The 5,579-nt window shown below is 38.8% G+C and overlaps 1 pseudogene; it reads right to left on the bottom strand.

Moving 5' to 3' along the window:
• Positions 1-3,931: 3,931 nt before the first annotated feature.
• LOC113292132 lies at positions 3,932-4,031 on the bottom strand (annotated as a pseudogene).
• Positions 4,032-5,579: the final 1,548 nt, after the last annotated feature.

The following is a 5,579-nucleotide window of genomic DNA, read 5'->3' as shown; positions in this document are numbered from 1 at the left end:
CAAAGCAGCATGAGTATATCATAACCGCAACGGAGTACTTTACCAAATGGGTTGAATACATTCCTCTACGAGGGACTACTGGAGGAACAATTGCAGCAATTATTAAGGAATACATCGTTTGTCGGTTTGGCGTGCCTAAGCACATCATTACTGATAACGGCACTCCCTTCGCCAACAAGCAAGTACGAAAGTTACTCGAAGAATGTGGAACTAAGCAAGTCTTATCTACTCCTTACTACCCGCAAGGGAATGGTCAAGCCGAGAGCACCAACAATACTTTAATTCGAATTATTAGTCGAACAGTACATGATAATCCTCAAACGTTGCACGAACAACTGCCCATGGCACTTTGGGAATATCAGGTAGCACTTAGAAGCTCTACTGGCGTTTCTTCCTATTCACTTGTCTATGGCGCAGACGCAGTTCTCTCGGCAGAGATTAAAATTCCGTCGGCTAGGATTGCAGCGGCAAGTGGAGTCCAATGGAATGAGGCCGAAGTATCAAGTGCTAGAATAGCGGAGTTAGATACTCTTGACTCCAGGAGAACTAAAGCGAAAGAGCATGCTCAGACGTACAGAAATATGGTCTCCAGAGCATATGATAAAGTTGTAAAACCTCGAACTTTCCATACAGGAGATTTGGTATTGAAAACTGCTAAGCACATTCAGCAAGACATGTCCACACTAAATTTTTCCCCAAAATGGGAAGGTCGTTATGTGGTTACCAAGGCGTATAACAGTGGGTACTTGATAGACACATTTTTGTGTCCGATTTGTCTCGATTCTATATATTGTTAGTGCTCATTTTTTTACTTATTATGGTGTTTTATTTATTTGTAGGTATTTTTGGCTAATAAACATTTTTGGAAAAAATTGGCTCGAAAAGTTGTCTGAAAGCACCCGGAGGAAATTTGCTATTCGGACTCTCACTTTGGATGATGGGTAACCTAATTACTAAGGGGCATCCCATTTCCAGGCAGTTGCTAATCGCACCCCTACTCTGGATAAGGGGAAACCATCTTCAACATTCAAAAAAAAAGGATTTTGGCGGGAAAAAAAATGTAGTTAAAAAGCAGTTTTGGCAATCGTGATTTGAAGGAGTTTGAGGTCGATTAAACCTCTGATTTTCATAGGATAGACTCCTTATGGGTCTAGAAATCTGATATGGGTGTTTAAATCGATTAGAATGGGCTCAAACGACGGACTTTTCTCACAACAAGAAAATATGGAAAGTCACGTGTGTGACCTGTTTTAGGGAATTTTAGAGTGATTAAAACGCTGTAAACCTTCCCAAAGATTTGTATCTATCTAAGGAAGAGTTTAGAATAAAAAGGAAACCTCAGAAACGCGTAGAAATCCTAAAACAAGAAATTGTCGCAACTTGGCCGTGAAGAGAAGGAAAGAGATTTTGGAAGATTTGGGAGAGATTTAATCGGTATTTTTGATATAAATAGATGTCTTGGGTCATATAGAAGAGGTGTCGAGAGTTTGGGAACCTAAGGAGAGCCAGAGAAGAAGAAATCAGAGCTTTACCAAACTCTGTTTCTGCTGCTGCTGTGTGAAGAAGAAGAACGCGAAGAACATTGACGCTCGGTACAGTCGCAGAAAGTGTCGTTGTTTAACAGCTGAAGAACATTAAGCTGTTCAGGGCAGTCTTATTCTAGGGTCTTAAAATCAGCGACAAAGCAACAGTTTTTCTGTAACAGTTCCATTGTAACAGCTGTTTTGCAACACCAATACACTGTTGCAAACAGTCTGTGTTATTACTTTTCACTCTTTTAATCATCTTTTGAGCAACAAACACATATTTTGAGATCATGATTAATATGAGGAGCTAAACCCCATTGCTGAGGCGATAGAGGAAGCTATTTTTCCAACAAAAAGTGGTATATTCTATTTTATCTTTTTATTTGCAATAATTATATGATTATTTGCCTTGAACTATTATTGAATATGATTTTTATTTGAGTGATTGTGATCTATTTTGATGGAGTATGCTTAGTTTTAAGACTTTTGATGCTTCATACTTGGTATTTACAATTATTACTTTTGAAAATCTACTTGTTGCAATATTTTAGAATCAAATTAAACAAGAAAATTGCATAAATATAAGTATTGGTTTAATCACTTTGAACTTGGAAAATAGTGGAATCTTAGCCTCAGTGTTTCTTTTAGTATTGATATCATCTTTGATTGAGTTTGCTATAATTTTTAGTGAGTTTTCTATTTTAATATTAGAATTTAAGTCTAATTAATATCCTTCACAAGTCTGAGAATCGAACCACTTTTACCACTATCTACAAATCACATCAATTTTTGGCGCCGCCACGCGACGGACTTGTTTTAGGGTTTTAGATTTATTTATTTTTATTTTTTTTTTTTTATTTTTTTGTCTTTTTATGTTTTTGGGTATTTATCTTGTGTCTACAGGTTCTGGATCATAAAGAAAATTGAGCCAAGGAGTTTGGTGATTTCATAAAGACTTGGAGCTAAAGATTAAAGCAAAAAGAACAGAAAAGAACAATTTTATTTTAAGACAATTTTAGTTTAGGGTTTGTTTATTTTTTTATTTAAAAAAAAAACTGTATTAGGGTTTATTATTTTTGTAATTTTTTTTATTTTTTTGGACTTTTGGACTTTGGGGACATTATTTTTTTTATTACCCTACGGAAGGGTACTTTAAATATAAACTGTTTGCAGAGAAGGAGGACAATTACGATATTGTCTCTGCACCTTGGGTTCGTACACTAGACATCGGAGTCAGTGGCCCGAGTCGACTACAACCGATTCATCCCCCGTCTGGAACGGGAGGTAAGATTCTAAACACTCGCGAATCCCCTGTCAGCGAGTTACTGGACTCCTTCGTATGCATATATGTTGAGGACTGAATACGGACATTTATTTTTCTAGTAAAGGGCAAGGCCTGGCCATACAAGATAAGGGTTCGGATTTCATCACCGTTCTCTTCTTGCCCGCTTTAGGAACACGTAACCTACGCGAACCTAAGCCTAAAATTTTGACTAGAACGAGACCGATAGGGTAACGAGCTTAACAGGAAAGTCATTCGAAAAATATTGGTTACTCTTTTAAGCATACTTCGAAGTTCTTGACGGTTTCTGTAAGTTGAATGCGTGACTGCGCCGCCTTGTAATACCGGTGAGGCCTTGGGTATCAAAGCTCCACCGAGCTTCCCTCGCCTCTATTCAACTTACGTTAACTCGGATTGATTCCAGAGGGGTTTGCTTAAATTGTAACGAATTCCCGTTCGAAGGATTAGAAGCTGGTCTAGAAACAATCTAAGTGGAGCCATCATGCTTTTTTTTGCTAGAAATCAATAGGTTTGATTTGGTTGAGTCGGCCTTGATCTGTGTTTGCTTACCCTTCCAATTTAGAAAATTCTATTGTATGCCTGAACGTAAAAGAGACGCACTAGGTAGATTTGTTAAAGAGAAACCTAGTAGTTCGAAGCGTCTCGATTACCTTAATCTAGAAAGTCCGGCTTTTGAAGAGTCTGTTTTTGAACGTTCTTTGACTGAGGAGAGAATCCATGTTGCTCCGATAGCGCCAGAAATGGCAACTTTGAAAGCTTTGTTGAATCCAACTAGGACTACCCGTCCTTCGTGTATTAAGTTAGCTGAAACGGAGGCACCCTATGAACTGAAACCTGGGACCTTACAGATGCTCCCAATCTTTTTAGGGAAAGAAAATGAAAACCCTTATTACCATGTTAGGGATTTTGAGGAAATTTGTAGTACTCTAAGAATTAGAGGCTTAGATGATGATGCTTTGAAACTTAGGTTATTCCCATTTTCCCTGAAAGATAAGGCCAAGTCGTGGCTGTATAGTTTGGACTCCGAGTCAATTGAGACATATGAACAACTTACATCTGCCTTTTTCAATAAGTTTTTCCCTAGGCACAAAATCGTCTATTAGGACGCAAATATGCACATTTTCACAACAAGAGGGAGAATCTTTATATAGGTATTTGGAAAGGTTCAATGATTTATTATCCCAGTGTCCTCATCATGGTTTAGAAAAGGTTAGGCTAGTTCAGATCCTTTATGAGGGTTTAGATTATTCCACAACGACCATGGTTGAGTCTCTATGCACTGGTGGATTTGAAAACCAAACTGTTGATGCGGCGATGGAATTTTTTAATGAAATCGCCGAAAAAACCCAGCAATGGGAAAATAGTAGGGCACCCCAGAAAACAATTCTTTTAAGTAGAGGAAACGTTAATAGGGTAGAAGGAGGCTATGAATCAGATGCCAAAATTGCTGCTATAGCAAAAAGGTTAGAAGCCTTAGAAGTGGGCCAGACTAGTGGTAGAGTGGAGCCTTTTTGGGAAGGCCAGAATATTGAAGAGCAGCCAATGCTCTTTATAATAACACTAGATTTGATAACCGTCAAAAGATTGACCCATATTCAGAAACCTATAATCCTGGTTGGAGAAACCATCCGAACCTTTCGTGGTCTAAGGGCCAAAGTCAAGGTCAGTTTAGTAATTCTAATGCTCCCCCAGGTTTTGGCTATACTAAGAATCCTTCAGGACTAGCTCAGTTTCAGAATCAGTCAGATAAGAAAATCCTAAGTTTAGAGGAATCTCTCGCCTTGTTAACTCAGCAAACTGCAAAATTCCAGTTATCCGTAGAACAGAGTCTACAAGCTAGTAACAGGATAGGACAAGAAAATAGTCAGGCTATTTCCGAGTTAAAAACCCAGGTTGGTCTGATAAGTGATTCTTTGAGAGAAAAAGGTAAGTTTCCTAGTCAAACACAACCCAACCCTAGAGGAGTTCATGAATTAGGTGCAAAACCATCGAATCAATTGAATGCTGTTAGAACCCTTAGAAGTGGTAGAGTTGTAGACAATAAGGTAACCATGCCCGATAGTGAACATACTGTAGTTCACCCCTCAGGATCTCACCTCTCAGGACCAGTAGCTGAAGAGACTGATAAAGTTTCTGATGATGTGAATTCGGTTCCTGAAAGGTCTGATTTTAGGCCTAGAGCCCCATTTCCTCAGCTATTAGTACCAACAAAGAAGGAATCGAACTTTAATGACATAGTGGAGGTTTTTAAGCAAGTTACCATAAACCTTCCCTTATTAGATGCAATTAGGCAAATTCCTGCTTATGCCAAGTTCCTTAAGGATATGTGTACGCGAAAGCGAAAACTTAGCGTCCATAAGAAAGCCTTTTTAGCTAGTCACGTAAGTTCAATCATTCAGAACACCACAACTCCAAAGTACAAAGACCCAGGTTCTCCTACCATTGCTTGCACAATAGGTAACTTCCGGGTAGAAAAAGCTTTACTTGACTTAGGAGCCAGTGTGAACTTACTGCCATTCCATGTATACTTACAGCTAGGACTTGGTGAAATGAAACCTACTCAGATGACACTGCAGTTAGCTGATAGGTCTGTTAAAATCCCTCGAGGTGTTATCGAGGATGTTCTTATTGAGGTCGACAAGTTTATTTATCCAGTGGATTTCGTGGTCCTAGATACCCAACCTGTCCCTGACCCAGAGAACCAGATACCTGTGATTTTAGGTCGCCCATTTTTAGCTACGTCTAATGCG

This window comes from Papaver somniferum, chromosome 6, assembly GCF_003573695.1.
Source record: "Papaver somniferum cultivar HN1 chromosome 6, ASM357369v1, whole genome shotgun sequence".
Classification (NCBI taxonomy): Eukaryota; Viridiplantae; Streptophyta; class Magnoliopsida; order Ranunculales; family Papaveraceae; genus Papaver; species Papaver somniferum.
The sequence above is the reverse complement of the archived record's forward strand: the minus strand, read 5'-3'. Positions and strand labels throughout refer to the sequence as shown.